Source organism: Carica papaya, chromosome 9 (genome assembly GCF_054855325.1).
Source record: "Carica papaya isolate Zhongbai chromosome 9, ASM5485532v1, whole genome shotgun sequence".
Taxonomy (NCBI): Eukaryota; Viridiplantae; Streptophyta; class Magnoliopsida; order Brassicales; family Caricaceae; genus Carica; species Carica papaya.
The window spans coordinates 34342266-34360311 of NC_142317.1; the positions used below are offsets into that span (position 1 = coordinate 34342266).

Here is an 18046-nt window from a genome sequence, read left to right on the forward strand (position 1 = left end):
AAATTTCCCGCTGCAGCACCACCGGGATTTGCCAGTGTTTTTTGGCCAATTGATCGGTCTTTTTGCTCCGATTTTATCATAGGTGAGCTTAAAATTGAATTTCGTGCAAAAAAGAAAGTTTTTACCTTTTTTGGCGGTCGGAAAGGGTTCCGGTGCTGCGGTAGGTGGCAGCGGTCAGCTCCCCGGCGGCTGGGTTGTCTTCTCCGACGAGGGGTTCTGGCGGGTAGGGTTAGGGTTTGGCGCGTATGGGGGTTATTTATATCCATCAGCTTTTGATATGGATCGTCTATCGCGTTTGATCTGGATTGTCCGATCGGGATTAAATAGGAAGTGAATTTGGATCGTTCATCGCGATTCAATCTGGGCTGTCCATCACGATTCACTCTGGGTCGTCCGATCGTGTTTGAATCTGACTGTTCGATTGCATTTGAGAGGGAGCACATCCAGGTCATCTGTGCACGCGGGAACGGACCTCAGCTGTTCAATTGCAAGCACGCAGATCGCCCACATGGCCTCCCGCGTCAGTGTCCCTACCACTTGGCGCGTCCTGGTTGGTTAGAGCTGCTGACCGGGCGTCTGACGTAGTGAAACTTCCGAAAATTTTATTTTGGTCTTTGTTTTTCGGTTTTTCTTTCAAAAATACCCACAGAATCTAAAGTTTTCTCTCTTTTTCTCAAAATTATTTTCAATTTAATCCTCCATCAAGTTTATTTTATTTTTACCCAAATAAAATAAAATAAAATAAAATACAATAAAATGAAATAAATTAATAAAAATTATATTTATCATTTATTTAATTAAAATTTTTTTGTGTGGGTGTTACAATAGTGGCCGCACAACAGGCGTGACTTCAGGACCTGAAGAGAGATACATGCTTGGCCCACTTGATTGTTTAACCTGAGTTGATTTAGAGAATAAAGGAAGCCCAATCCACCAATTCCACCCTAGTAGCCCTAAAAAAAGATGCAGAACAAGAAGTAAATTCAGAATTTCGGATCTCTGCTGATGGGTTGCTTAGATTTCAGGACATGGTGTGTGTTCCATATGACAGTAAGCTGAAAATAGACATCATAACCGAGGTCCATAGCTCAATATTTATCATGCATCCTAGAAGCACTAAGATATATCAAAGTATACGACCCCGATTTTGATGGAATTGGATGAAAAGAGATGTTATCGACTTTATTTTCAAGTGTTTGGTATGTCAACAAGTCAAGACAAACCATCAATGCTCAGGCGGGCTACTTCAGCCATTACCAATTCTGAAGTAGAAGTGGGAACATATCACAATATATTTCGTGACAGAATTGTCTAGGGTACACTCGGGACATGATACCATTTAGGTAATTATTGACCAGCTCATTGAAGAAGATAACAAAAATGTATATGCATGAGATAGTCAAGTTACATGGAGTGTTAGTGACAGTAGTGTCCGACAGGGACCCTAGGTTCACTTCTCGAATCTGGTCTAGTTTTCAGTAAGATATGAGAACGAAACTATCTTTTAGTACCACATTCCACCCTCAGACCGATGGACAATCAAAAAGGACAATTCGCACACTGAATGATATGCTCCAAGCTTGTGTTCTTGACTTTGGGGGCCATTAAGATAATCATTTACCCTTAATAGAGTTCACCTATAATAACAACTACCAAGCAAATATTGGCACGACTCTGTACAAGGCGTTGTATAGCCGCCCATGTATATCGCATAAATATTATAAAGAATTGGGTGATAAAAAATTGTTCGGTCCAGATCTTGTATAGGAGACTACAGCCAAAATAGTTAAGATCAGAAAGAACATTTAAACGACTTAGAGCAGGCAGAAGAGTTATATAGATATCCAAAGAAGGGATTTGGAATTTGAGAAAGGAGATTGAATGTTTCTTAAGGTCACTCATTTCAAGGGAATCAATAGATTTGGCAAGAAAGAGAAATTAAATCCTCAGTTTATTAGGTCATTTGAAATTTTAGACAGAAGTGGCACCGCTGCCTACAAACTGGCATTGTCTCCAAAACTACCCAGGGTCCAAAATATATTTCATGTGTCCATGTTATACAAGTACAACCCGAACGCCTTTCACGTCTTGACCCACGAGCCCCTTTCACTCTAAGAAAATCTGTCCTACGATGAGTATTGTGGACCGAAAGAGTATAGTACTCCGCAATCGAAATTCCTTTTGTTAAATTCCTATGACAGAATCACACACACACAGAGACCACATAAGAGCTAGAATCAGACTTCAAAGCCCAATATCCCCAACTGTTTGATTGAGTGAGAGAAAAATAAATTTAAGGGACCAAATTTCTTTTAAATGGGGAACAGTTGTAATACTTGGCCCCGAAATTTGGTCATGGATTAATTTTTTAAAAAATAATAAAAATAAAAATAAAAATAAATATATTTAAATATAATTTTAAAATTTATAAATTTTTATTTAATGTAAAAATTAGGAAAAAAATAGGTAGATGATGAAATTAAAAATAATTTTAGGAAAAAAAAGTGAAAATTTAAGTTCGATGGGTATTTTTGAAACAAAATTAAAAACTGGAGGTCAAAACACAATTTAAAAAAATGTATCACGTAGGACTGCTCGGTCAGTAGCCCCAACGAACCGGAGCACGCTGCGTGGCAAGGCACGCTGATTTGGTGCCATGCAGGAGGCCACACTGGCAATCCGTGTGCCCGCGATTGGACGGTTCAGATTTGTTCCCGCGCACGTGGATAGTCCGGATCCATTCCATTCTCAGGCGCGATCAGATAGTGTTCTTTAAACACGATGAACAATTCAGATTCGTTCTCTCTTTAAATGCGATCGTATGGTTCAGATCAAATTGCGATGAATGGTTCAGAATCATTTCTTCTTTAAACGTGATCAGACGGTCGAGATCAAACGTGATGAATGACACATATTAAAGAGAGACGGATATAAATATCTCAGTTCACATCAAACTCTAACCCTAACCGCTAGCCCCCCGCTGGAGAAGAAGAACCAGTTGCCGGAGAAGGGAGTCGACTGTCGTCCGCTGCTGTGCTTGAGCCACCTCCGACCGCCAAAAAGGTCAAAATTCTCTCATTCACTTAAAATTTGATTTTGATCACCCCCATGGCCAAATCAGAGCAAAAAGGCAAGTTGATGAGCCAGAAACTGCGGGTAAAGCCCGGCGACGCTGCCGCGGAAAAAATTAAAAATTGCCTCTGATGGGCCCCTTCCCGATTCTCGTTTCGTGCGATTTTTCTACAATTGTATTCACCATTCTATTTTCTACATGTTGACCGAAGAAAAATGCCCAATCGTAAAGGTGAGCTGGCAGAGCCACCGCACGGAAAAGTCCCACCGCCTATAAGTTTTTATTTTTTTGATTTTTTTGGTCAACCAATGCCCTTTAACGTGTTTTAATGCAATAATAGGTATAAAACCGGCCAAAATCGGCCAAAACTGGCTGAAAAAGCCAGTTGAGGCAAATCATCGTCGTGGGCAGCAGTGCATCCGTGCGAAATTCTAAAATTAGCCGAAAAATATTTTTAACGCTGATTTTAGATTTTTTGGGGTATTTCTAGGTACTCGAAGCATGTTTTAATCTTCGAAGAAAAATTTAAAAAACTTGAGGATGCAAGTAGGTGCAGCTGAAAACTTAGTTCTTTGTATACCGATTCGGGTAAAAATCTCTCACCTTATTCCCTGTTATGGAATTAAAGTTTAATTATAAATAACACAGTATTTTTCATAATTTAAAAATTTTTGATAATTAATTACAGGTTGCTAATGGAGGCAGAATCAGTTATTTATTACTATTTGTCCTGTTATAATTGATTATTTGATCTTACAGTTTTAAATGAATAATAATGCTGTGAAATTGGTAAGATGATTCAATTATATTTTCTTGATGCATGTATTACTTATTTTGTCTGATTTACAGTTAAATTGTGAAACTAAAAATTAAATATAAACGAAACTTATTTGATTAAGTGAATAAATGAAAGGTAGCCTCACTGGATATCCTGTGATATAGTGGACGGACCGGGTACATAAGGAACCCTACTGTGAACGTTGCCTCATACTGGACGAGGTATTGAGGGATGATATTTTTGGCATTCATAACGAACAGGGTATGAGGACGGTCCGTTTCATCCTCATACCGGACGGAGTATGGGGACGGTTAGTTAATTGACATTGTTGAATAAGAGTTCAAATGTAGTGGGGACATCCTTATGGACCCCAATGGATACCAGTAGGCAGATAAAAAGGGAAAGTTGTTGTGCTGGCTAATTGAAAAGGAGATTATGATGTTGTTTGTGTTATTGCCTCTATAGATCGGTTTTGTAAATCTCGCTATGGTAAGTATGTAATAAATAATTTTATTTATGATAAATGAATTTACCTAAATTAAGAGCTCTATTAGTTGTTTTTATGATTTTTAGCAACATTTATATTTTTATCAGTGAATAGTGTGATATTCTTAGTAGGATAGTGTAGCTCAAGAGGGTTGCGAATAAGATCAAGAGAACCAAAATTCAGATCTCGATCCACAATAGGGTTGCAAATAAGATGTCCAGTTATTTACTTTCCATTTATTTCTTTAATTTTTCGTTTGTTATTTTAGAATGGTTATTCTCATACTCCTATTGGGTATTCTAAATTATTGTGTAAGGAATATAAACCCTAACTTTATTATTTCGCTTTCGCATTTAATTTATAATTTATTTCTTTTTAAGTTCCGGACCGTTACACTGCCTTTTTTATTTTTATTTTTATACAAATTTTTAATTTTGTATTAATAAGACTTTTATTTTTTAGTATTTAAATTTTAATTTATTTTAAATTTATTTAAGTGTAAATCATTTCAATATATATTAACAAATTTATTATGATTTTAAATAATAAATTATGTCAATTAAAAAATTAATATTTTAAAATATCAATAATTAAATTAGTTAATTATAACAATTATAAATACTCGACTATATAATTGAGAAAATAAAGCAAGTCATCCACATTCAACTTTAAATTTCACCCTAGAGAAGAGGTTTTAAGTTGGAGAAATAATTGATGGTCTATTTATAACATCAAAATTATAAGAAAATTATAATTATCTTAAACTAATAAGTAAAAATTAATTAATTAATTGACTTAATTTCATATTACCAAAATTTTGAATTAAGTATTTGAAGATAATTACTTTTTTTTTTTACTTAAAAAAGATTACTTCCGCAATAAAAGTTAAGTTTTTAGTATTATAATTAGAGTCTATTATCATATGAAGTGAAATTACCATCAACAAGAGAGAGAAATCCAACAATGTAAAAAGTAAGTAATACCCGATTTGACGAACCCACAAAGTATCACAATAATCTTGAAATATATAGTGTTTTAGGTCACAAGGAATATGGTGAAGTTTGTATATAGAGATTATAACATTTTAATTTTCTTTTAAGAAATCTCTTAGCTTGATATTATGTCTTCCAATAAGGAAAATTAATGAAAAAAGAGCTTACATTAGCCTACGTAATTTTAAAGTATTTTACGTGTTTTTAGTATAAAAATGTGAAAGTGTTCGATTTGTATTTCGTATTTGCTAAGTAAGTATTTGTTAAAGTTTTACTTTGATATAAGTTTTATTTTTCTTTTTGTTTTCGAAATGTGATTTTGATATGTGTGCATCACTTATTATGGAAAAGAGTTGTTCTGAAAACACCTGAATTATGGTAGACTTCAATGTGGCCATACATAACTGTTCCGTATTTGGGTGTATTGGCGAAGTGATAAATGTCTACCCATACATAACTATTATGTGTTTAGGTGTATGAAAAAATAATCTGATTTGCGTGCCCTAACCGTTTAATATTTGGAGGGTAACAGTGTTTCAAGGAACTCATATATACCATTGCATGTTTGGGTATATAGGAAATCAGTGATAAGTATGTGTGCGTACGCATAACATATAGTAATTGATTAATCATCCATAATTGTTAGGAAGTATTCAACAAAGCAATTGTGAATCTATTTTCTATTTTGTGCATTCGTCTTCTGATTTGTATATCTATTTTAAAAATATTATATGATATATGTTTTATTGTGTGTAAAGCAACTATATATTGTATGTATTATACTGTGATTTTATAATATCGTTTATTGAGATTTTTATCTCACCTTCTTATCACACTCCAGATATCAAAGATACCAATGCAGAGTAAGCGGTGATACGGAGAAAAATTTTGAAACTAGGCTCTAAGATTAAGATTACTGTCCCATGCTTTTGTTTATTAATGTAAGTAAGATCGTATATATGTTTATGTTTTATATTTAAGCGACGTAACTCTTCTGCGACTCTATTATGATTAATAAAGTTAAGTTATTTTGCTTAATTCGAGTTTATGTGATTTAAGTAAATATGTTCCAATCATTATTTTATAAGATGGAGTATGGTTCGTGATAGAGAAAACAAGCAACCCTCTCTTATTTGAAACTTTATTGATGATTATCATAAAATAAAGATGAAATTTTTAGTTTTTAATTCATTAATGTAAATATATTTTGGTAGTGAAATGAATATTAGCTGGTGAGTTTAGTCGGAAAATTTCTTTCAATATAGTTTAATGTTGCAATGCATTTTATTTGTGTTGAATAGAATAAAAGAGTATCTTTAATTTTTTCTTCTATTTTAGTTCTTCTTTTATTATATTTTTATCTTTTTTTAATATGTTATCTTAATTATCTGCAATTAAAAGTTTGTTAAAGATTTTTTTAATTATTTTCTCTTTAATTAAATCTTTGATTTTGTTCTAATAATTCTTTTTCTAAAAAAAAAACCAAAATAAAAATTTCAATTTTATCATATGTCGATTGTAACTAAAAATTTTATCTTATCTTAAAAAATATATATTTCAAAATCTAGGAGATATTTTTCTACATCTAAGGATACCATAGTTTATTCATATCCTTCATTTTTTCTTCTAATTACCACTCATAGGAAAAAAATGCAACCCAATCTAAAATCTCATACACAAAATTAAATATATGTTTTAATTTTATATAACATCTTCTAAGTATAAAATTCTAGATCAAAATCCAAGAGATATTTTTTTGTATCCAAGTATATCCTATTTTGTCATATCTTTTATTTCTTCTTCTAATTACCACTCATAAGAAAAAAAAAAAAGCAATCTAATCTAAAATCCTATATCGAAAATTAAATTTATGTTTCAATTAGATTAAACATTCTTATATAGCACATTTTAAGTATAAAATTCTAGGTCAAAATTCACGAGATATTTTTCTATATTTAAGTATATCTTATTTTATTCGTATCCTTTATTTCTTCTTCTAATTACCACTTTTAGGAAAAAAACATGCAATCGAATCTAAAATCTTATATCCAAAATTAAATTTATGTTTTAATTTTATATAATACCTTCTAAGTATAAAATTCTAGCTCAAACTCTAGGAGATATTTTTCTACGTCTAAGTGTACCTTATTTTATTCATATTCTTTATTTCTTCTTCTAATTACCAATCATAGAAAAAAAATGTAATCCAATCTAAAATTCGTATCCAAAATTAAACTTAATGTTTTAATTTTATATAACACTTTTAAGTATTAAATTCTAGGTCAAAATCCAAGAGATATTTTTTTATATCTAAGTATACCTTATTATATTCATATCCTTTATTTCTTCTTCTAATTACCACTCATAGGGAAAAAAATGGAATCTAATCTAAAATCTCATATCCAAAATTAAATTTATGTTTCAATTAGATTAAATATTCTTATGTAACATCTTCTAAATATAAAATTCTAGGTCTATAAATAAATCCATTTTGAGCTTAATTCAAACATAACAACAATATAGATCTAATAGTTTTGATTAGTTTTCGAAATAAGTAGATATGGGCAAGACTTCTTTGAAGGCGATGTCTTGGTGGCTTTGCTAATCATTTCTTCATGTGGGTATCAATCTTTAAATTAAGTAAAATGAAGATTGGTTATTTGTTTTCTCAATAATTCATGCTTAGGTTTCAATTGTAGACGTATGAAAGCAAAAATGGGTTAAGTTTATAAGATTATATATTATTTCATTTACTTGCAAATATCACTGACTTTTTGTATGCGGTTGTTATATTAAGGATTGAGGGAGTATGTTCAAGCGATATGGATTGTAGAGATCTTAGGTGCCAACATGGTATCTTTCAATGTGTTGATCGTAAATGTCAATGCAGTAACGGTGGAGCTTCTACTAATGGATATGAACCTTCAGCATGTATCAAAGGTGCACTTTGTAATGGAGCAGGGAATTAAGGTTTTAAATGTATTAGTCACATTGACCTCTATGGTATCTTATGCGAATAAAAAGTTATCCTAATAAGATTATATTTTTATTTAAATCCAATTTTGGCTTATTTGTCAATATGAAAATTTTATTATTGTGAAAATAGGATTAATCTCATCAGAGCCTTCTATGTATTGCATGTTGAACTATGCTGTGAGAAAGCATTAATAATAAGTCCTCCATATCCACCCTTTATTGAAGTAACAATCAAGAATTTTTCTTGACATAATTTAATTCATATAACATATAGTTTATATGAGAACTTATTTTAACTTTGGACTTATTCACGATAATGTCCTTGTAGTGTTGCAGATCCAAGGTAGTGCAACAAACTTTCAGACCCAAAACACACTAGCTCTAAAAAAATAAATATCAAGTTATTGGTAGTGTATGATATGAGTTTTTATATGAAAGAATTACATATTTTTCTAACATGATATTTATGGTATCACAATCTTGATACTCAAAATCCTAATGTTCTTATTAAGGGCACACAATACACAATCACATATAATAATCCAAATATCTACAAGAAGCAAGATCATACCAAACAAAGTCAATGACCTGATACATGCTCTGGTCCCACTAATTTTTGATATCCCTAACTTAGAGTTGGACAAATTACAATATGCATATTTATAGAAAAATTCTATAAACCTAAAACAAATCTTAACTTAACCATCATACACCACTAAAATTTTGTCCTAATAAGATTATATTTTCATTTAAATCCAATTTTCACTTATATATTAATATGAAAATTTTATTATTATGAAAATAGGATTAATCCCATCAAACCCTTCCATGTATTTCATGGTGAACAATGATGTGAGAAACCATTAAAAATAAGTCCACCGTATCCACCCTTTATTGAAGTAACAATCAAGAATTTTTCTTGACATAATATAATTCATATAACTAATAGTTTATATGGAACTTATTTTAACTTTCGACCTATTCATGATAATGTCCTTATAATGCTCCAGATCCAAGGTAGCCCAACAAACTTTTGGATCCATAACATACTAGTCATTAAAAAATTAATATAAAGTTATTGGTAGTGTATGGCTTCAGTTTTTCTATGAAACAATTACATATTTTTGTAACGTGATATATATGGTATCACAATCTTCATACTCAAATTCTTAATGTCCTTATTAAGGCCACACATTACACAATTAAATATGATAATGCAAAAATCTACAAGATACAAGATCATACCAAACGAAGCTAATGACTTGACATATGCTCTGGTCCCACTAATTTTTGACACCACTATCTTAGAGTTGGACAAATTAGAATGTGCATATTTATAGAAAAATTCCATAAACCTAAAACAAAGCTTAAATTTAACCAAAATACACCATTAAAAATTTAATAACTAATAATTCCTTAGATTTAAACTTTTCAAATAAAATGATTTTTCAATCCAAATACAAAAATCAATTCAACTAATATATTTTGATTATCTAAATTAGAATTCTCAGTCACCCGCATATTTTAAGTAACAAAAACAAGTACTAACAATTCAACTTAATTTCTTTCAAATAAAAACTTGTACTAATTATTGTATCTGCTAATATGATTCCAACATCATATAAAATTGTCCTAGATAGGACACAAAAAGGATCTATTTTAAATATTTGAAAGATTTGTTTTGTTAATTCTCTTCAAACCATTGACCTTGATAATTCATTATTTACTAAATAATCTTTCAATACATGTTAGAATAATTTAATTAGGCCATAATAAGTGTAGATACTTGGGTTACAATAACTACTACGACCATTTATTTGGGACTTCAAAAATCAATATTCGTAGGTAGGCCACGTTCAGCATTGTGTCAATTAATTGGGTTTCAATGTGTCATTCAATTAAAGTTTCGATATCATACAAAGTTTTGGTCAATGCAACTTTTAGTTGGATGACAGGTTAATTTTAGCAATTCAACTTGTAGTTGGGTGTTGACCCAAAAAATTGATTAAAACAATTTCTAACTGGTCTTACATCTTACATATGATTTCAGCTACATTTGTGATAGCATAATTTAAATATGGGCCATATTTTGAATGACTCAAATACACATTTTTATATACATTAATATGTTTTAACTATCTCATTCTAAAAAATATTTTATCAAAATCCATATCAAATATCTATATATATCTTATCTTTCTATATCTTTTAGTTCTTTTAATTACCACTCATAGGAAACAAATGCTATCAAATCTAATGTCCTATTCTCAAAGTTAATTTTATGTTTAAGTTAGATTAAACTTTCTTATATGAAACATTTTAAATATGAAAATTTTAGATTTATAAATAAATCCAATATAATGTCTCAAATCCAATCTAATGTACCAAATCCAATGTTAAAAAATCTTGAACGCCTCAAATATATATTTTTATATACATCCATATCTTTTTACTAAAAATTTTATTTTATCCTAAATTCATATAAAATATTTTTCTATATATATATATATATATCTTTTTTTTTATCTTTTAGTTCTTCTAATTACTACTCCTAAGTTTAAGTTAGACTAAATATTCTTATTTAACAAACCTTCTAATATAAAAAATCTATATCTATAAGTAAATCCAATCTAATGTCCCAAATTCAAAGTTAAAAATTTTGAATGACTCAAATACATATTTTTATATACATCAACATTTTTTAACTAAAATTTTATCTTATCATATTGATAATTTAATTTTGTTGTAATTGCCAAAAAAATGAATTTAATAATCAAACAAATACACAAAATTTTATTAATAGAAAGAATATATGTAACGCCCCGAGCCTAAGAATTAGGCTTGGAATGGCAAATTTTAATATTTTTTCTAATAACAAAAATTCATGAGTTTTAATTTTAATTATGTTTTTTTTTTTGAGAAATATGCATTTTGGGTGTTTTTGAAAATAATTTTAGAAGTCAGAGCCAAGCTGTAAATAAAAGAGGGGGATTTTTGAAAGCAAAATTTTAAAACAAGAGTAAATTTCAAAAAGAGAAAGTACGGGCCACGTGTGCACCCAGTCAGCATCACGACAAATCTCCGCACGCCACGTGGCACACACGCCGACACGGGTTCCACATGGAAACCACGTGAGTCATCCGCATGCCAAGCCAATTGAATGGCCCAGAGCCATTCCTGAGTGTACGAACGACCCAGATCAATTACCTGGATAAGCTTGATCGAACGATCCATGTATCTTTAATCGAACGGTCCAAATTTGTTTCCTGAATAAGCAAGATCTAACAGTTGAGGTTGATCCACACGAGCCTGAATGGACGGCCCAGATCGAGGCGAGGGGAGTTTTTAAGCATATCTTTCGGTCGAACCCCAAATCCTAGCTGGAGAACAAGAAGAAGGGTGGCCGGAAGGAGACCCAACCGCTAGAGGAATGCCGGTGCCCCCATGCCGAAACGCTGAAAACACTCCGACAGGCAAAAAATTATTCTTATTCTTCCTGTTTCTTTGCCCTTACTTATCTAACATGTTTTCGATGTAGGATACTGAGAAAAACTTCAAACTGTGAGGAAGGAATGGCAGAGCTCGGCTGAGTCGTTGCACTCGAGGACCAAAACTGTCAGTAAGAATCTATTTTTCCCCTCATTTCGTCGAGAAACACCCCCTAACCATGATTTAAATAGATTTCCATGAAGGACCGGCAAAAACTAACCTGACTAAGAGGAAGAGCCATCGGAGAAGGCGGACGAGGCGGCAGAGCACGGTGGTGCCGTCGTGCTGGAACCCCAAGCTGACCTCCCTGTGAGTTTTTTACCTTTTTTGCCGCTTCTTGCTTATTTTTATGCCATTTTGATGTACGTTCAATCTTATCAAGAAAACTCAAGAAATATGAGATCCAAAACTGTCGAGAATCATAATGAAAATAAGGCGGTGTTCTGGATACTGTCCTAGTGTAAGAATGTCTCACCCATTTTTCATGTTATGGTGAAATTAAAGCTAAATTAATAATAAATGAAAATTTTGGATAATTGGCAATTTCTTGATTAATTAAGTACAAGTTATCGATGGAGGCAATAATTAGTTAGTCCATACTTGCTTAATTGTGTTAATTATTTATTCGGTCGCTTTATTGTGTTTATTTATTTATTTTGTTCTGTTTTAACCTACTTCAATTTATTTGCCTAAATTTATGTTTTCCATTGTTCTCTTTTATGTATAATACATTTCAATCAACATAATGTATATTTATTTCATTAACGTATTCTAAAATATGAATTTCGTAGTCTTATCTTGCTTGGGGATGTAGCTATGCGTGTCATTTGGAGTTAAATAGCAAATAAAAGAAATAGTATGCATGAACTAATGTGATTAAATGAAAAGCACTTACCAGGTATCCTGAGAAAGAGTTTGCGGACTTGGTGCATAGGGTGAACCTACCGTGGATGTTAGCCTCAACCATACGGGACTGGAAAGTCCCATACCATAAGGGGTTGAGAGTTTATAAGTGTCACTAATACCGGACGAGGTATTGAGGAAGTTGTTTGTTGTGGCACCCATTACTGAATGGGGTATGGGGACGGTCGGTTGATTACAAAAGAAATGCCTGTATCCACGTATAGTGAGGATCCCTATGGAGCCCCAACGACACCGGTAGGGAAAGGAAAAATGATAGCATAGAGATGAACATTGTAAGAAATCCAACTTGGGAAAGGTGAGGAGTTAAACGTTATATGTCTATTAAAATGTATACTATTAGATTGGGATTTTGATTCTTATTTTAATTAATGGAATTTGAGAAGTTACAAGTTAGTCGAGAAAATGCTAATGTTTTCAGCGAAACGAATAATGAATACACTAGCATTCGAGTTTCATTAAGAATGGGCTCCATTGGTTGTTTTATGTTCTCTACAACCCTTTAATATTTTGTATCAGTGTTAAGGTATTGACATTCTTATTGAGCTAATGTAGCTCACCCCTTTCTTATTAACAAGACCAAGACCCAGACCCATATCCTGAACAGCAAGAGATCAGTTAAAGAATTACCTCTTCTGCTTTGTTAGTTTTGGGTAGAGGTTAATCATATTTGTTTTTTTTTTCCGTTTAAGTTTCAAAAGCATTCCCACAACCCTATTGGGCATTTTAAGTAAACGTATAAGGAATGTAGCTATTAAAAATTTTAATTTCTTCCACTAAGTAATAAATTTTAGTATTGTTTATTTTACGATTACCGAACTATACACTCTAAATCTCATATAGGGGTTTGGGCCTTTACAACACAAATTTTACAACATTCACAAAACAAAATTTTATACCCCAAATTGGTTATGCATTAACTTGTTAAAGCTAATATATCTCATTTAATTTTTTTTTTACTCCTCAGTTGTTTTTTTTTTTTCTTCACACTTGTTTGTATTTTCTCTTCTATCTAAACCTAGTTATATAAACAGAAAGATTGCCATTTTGCTTTTCCTTTCTTTATTGTTACTGTTTTCCTCTTTACTATTTCCGTTTCACCTTCGTCTCTTTATTGTTAATTAATTTAAGTTTTAATTTCCAACATTAATTAAGCCAAGTTTAATTATTTAATGTATCCTAGAAAAATTTATTTATCAAAATCCATATCAGATATTTTTTTCCACATATATATTTTAATGCAAATATCAACACAAAATAAATTCATTAGTTTTTATTGGTTTTCAAAACAATTAGATATGGATAAGACTTCTTTAAAGGCAGCATTCTTGGTGGCTTTCCTAATCATTTCTTCATGTGAGTATTAGTCTTTAGATTGAGTAAAATGGCGATGGTTTTTTGTTTTTTGAATTGTTCATGTTTTATTTTCACTAGTTAATGCAAGAAAGCAATAGTGGGTTATGTTTTTAAGATGATAAGATTATTCATTTACTTGCAAATTCAACTGACTCTTTCTACACAGGTGTTGTATTAACAATTGAGGGAGTTTGTTCGGGCGATAAGGATTGTAGAGATCTTAGGTGCTCACATGGTCATTTTCAATGTGTTAATCATCAATGCCAATGCAGCGAGAATGATACTTCTGCTAATGGATATGAACATTTAGCATTTACTAGAAGTGCATCTCGTAGTGGAGAGGGGAATTAAGATTTCAAATATATTAATCACATTGATCTCTCCAATATCTTATGCTAATAGAAATTTATCTCAATAAGATCAAATTTTCATTTAAATCCAATTTCAGTTTATATGTTAATATGAAAATTTTATTATTGCAAAATCGAGATGCATCCCATCAAACCCTTCAATACATTGCATGGTGAACTATAGAGTGAAAAAACATAAATAATGAGCCTTCAACATGTATTCCTTTATTAAATTAAAAATTTAAAAACATCCCAATATAACCTTTTTTATATAACTTATAAGAATCTTCCACATGTATTCCTTTATTAAAGTAAAAATTCAAAAACATTTACCAATATAACCTTTTTGATATAACTTAAAAGCTTCACAAGTACTAACAATATATAACTTAAGTTCTTTCAAATAAAGACATTTCCCAATATAACCTTTTTGATATAACTTATAAACTTCACAAATATTAAATATTCAACTTAATTTCTTTCAAATCAAATCTTACACATACCGATAAATAGCATTTGACCACCATATGGAAGGCCCATCATAGTCACAATGCAACAAATCTATTTAAATTTTTTAAAATATATATTTTTAATTCTCTTAAGGCTAGTGACATCAACAACTATTTTTTTTATTAAGTAATCTTTTTATACGAGTTAGGATCATTTAGTTAAGGTTTTTTAAAAACTAATTTTTATACTTATTTATTTGGGCTTTAATGTAAAGACAATTTTTTTTTTCTCTTTTCTATTTCGGCCATTCAATTAATATTTTATGATGCAAAGCTTGAGCCTGTGCAATGTTTTTAATTGGACATTAAGCTAATTTTATCCATTTAACTTGCATTTGGGCATTAACCCAAAGAACTAATTAAGATAATTTGTAATTAGGCCTACATTTGATATATGATTTTAAGCTATATATGTAATTGTTTAATTTTAAAATGGGTCCTTATTGACTGAATGTTATGAGATAATGTAGCACCCGGAAAGGAGGAGGAAAAAAAAAAAAAAAAAAAAAAAAAAAAAAAAAAAGAGGGCGGCCACGTCAGCAGCCACGTCAGCAGGCCCGGTCAGCAGTCCCGACCAACCAGGGCCTGCCACGTGGCAAGACCGCGTCACTCCAAAAGGAGCCACGTTGGCAATCCGCGTGGGTGCGATCCGACGGCCCAGATCAATCACGCGATCGGACGGCCCAGATTCAATCGCACGGACGGCTCAGATTCAATCAAAAACGAACGGCCCAGATTAAAACAAAATGAACGGCTGTGATCAAAAGGCAAGGGGTTATAAATAGAACCCCCACACCAGACCACAAACCCTAGCCGCCAGCCGCTCGCCGGAGAAGACGAACCAGAGGCCGACCGCCGCCACCCGCCGCCACTCGCCGCCGCACCGGGGAAATTTCCGACCGCCGATCGAGGTAAATTTCATACCCCCGACTCGTTTTTCCCCACTGATTCCTCCTATGGCCAAATCGAAGCCGAAATCCCGGCCAAACGGCCGGAATACGCGGCCGAAGCCCAGCGGCGCCGCCGCGCCCCCTCTCGGTTTTTGCCTCCGACGAGGCCCTTCCCGGCCTCCGTTCGATGCAATTTTTATATCACCGTGATCACCATTCTTTTCTCTACAGGTTGACCGGAGCCGAATCACCAAAACACGAACCTCGCCGGAGAGCCGCTGCACCCGAGAGCGCCGCCGCCGGTAAGCTCCGTTTTTCCGTGATTTTTTGGCCCCCCGAGGGCCCTAAGGTTCTTTTCTGACAAGGACCAATGCGAGTGTGGCCGAATTCGGCCGAAAACGGCCGAAAACAGCCAACCCGAGGCGACTCGCCGCCGCCAGCGGCGGCGCCGTCGCCGGAGCACGGCGGAGCCGCCGTGCCGGAGTTGCGATTTGGGCCGAAAGAGGCCCTGGGCCTAATTTGGATTTTTTTGGAACACGTGCAGGTACGGTTAGTGTGTTTCAGTTTCCCGGGAAAAACTCAGGGAAAATTAGGGACGGCCTGCAGGCGCACTGTGAATCGTATTCGGATCCCGAAAACAAGTAAGGACCCCTCACCCTATTTCCTATCACAGTATTAAAGTTCAAAATGATAAAACAGTATTTCTTGAATTAACGAATGTGTGAAATTGCTTAAGGTGGCTAATGGAGCCCGAGTCTAGTGTGATTGGTGATTTACTGTTATTTGGCCTGTTTACAGCTTTAAATGCAAAATGAGGATTGATGTGTTTATTTTACAGATTTGTGCGCATTTACTACGTTTTTATTAATCATGGGTTGAATGACTGAAAAACTGATACTGTATATTGTATGTTCGGCATAAATTACTGTTTTGCTTGTTTGTATGTAAATTGATGATGCTGACTGAGGAAAAGGAAAATGAAAGATTGTGTAGACTGATAATTGTATTATGGGGGTCAGCCTGACTAGATATCCTGGGAGATGGTGGACGGACCGGGTCCGTAGGGAACCCTACCGGGATTGTGGTCTCACATGCCGGACGGGGTATGGAGATCTTATGGTTTTGGCGCCCATACCGGACGGGGTATGGGGACGGCCCGTTTCACCCTCATACCGGACGGGGTATTGAGGTTCATGGTTTTGGCGCCCATACCGGACGGGGTATGGGGACGGCCCTGGAAACTGATTATGAATGTTAAAGGTTAACGGGTAGCGGAACCCCTATGGACCCCCACGGATACTAGTAGGCTGGTAAATGAGAAAAAGATATGTTGTACAATGATTGAATTTCAAGAGGCGTGATAAGTGTTATGTTTTACAGCTTATATTATTCAATGATTATGATAATGTTATTGTTTTTCTTATATTGTTTTCATAAATTCCACCGAGGTAAGTGGATGGTAAAGGTTTTCATGTTAATAAACGAGTTCGTTGTAAATTTTGCTCCATTGGTCATTTTTATTTTCTACCCACCTTTATCTCCGTGACGGTGAGATATCGTGATGTTCTTACTGGGCTAGTGTAGCTCACTCCTTAATTAACCATTTCAGATCAGGAAGACATGGTTCCCGAGCCCGTTCCGCAGGAGGACGACGAAGGGGATGCCTAGAGACTCTGTAGTCATACGCATAGTTTTATTTTCGAGTTTCTTTCTTAGTTAGTTTAATCTTTTATATTTTAAGTACGTTTTTTGGTTTTTCGTGTAAGGGATGTTAACTAAAATTTTGATCTCGCTTCCGCATTCGATATATTTAAATACTCATTTCTTTTTAATATTTCCGGGGCCGTTACAGATAATGGTTGAATCTATTTTGAGTTCAAAAATAATAAAAAGGATTTTTGTTTCAAAGCAAAGATTTGGACCAAAAACAAAAGATTTAACCAGACATTGAACTGATTTATATCTCTAGGGAATGAATTTTTTCTTAAAACTAATCATGTATTGACTCTTTCAAGGAGTAAAGTGATATTTTACGTCAAAAGTAAGAATGTTAATATTATGAAGGGTAAATTTGAAAGCTTGGAAAGAAATATAGAAGAATGTTTAGAAAATTAAAATGACATTCTCTATAGTACTATTTCCGACCCATTGTAACACAGAACAAAAATGCCTCATCATGTTGGCTTGGTTAATTTATAAGTACCTTTCTGAGGTAGGCTAGTGGT

General features: G+C 33.2%; 1 long non-coding RNA gene across 1 annotated transcript; it reads left to right on the forward strand.

Moving 5' to 3' along the window:
* Nucleotides 1-15423: 15423 nt before the first annotated feature.
* Nucleotides 15424-17626, forward strand: LOC148240297 (uncharacterized). Its single transcript, XR_015816543.1, has 3 exons — nt 15424-16123; nt 16366-16462; nt 17431-17626. It is a non-coding gene; the product is annotated as an uncharacterized LOC148240297 (long non-coding RNA).
* Nucleotides 17627-18046: the final 420 nt, after the last annotated feature.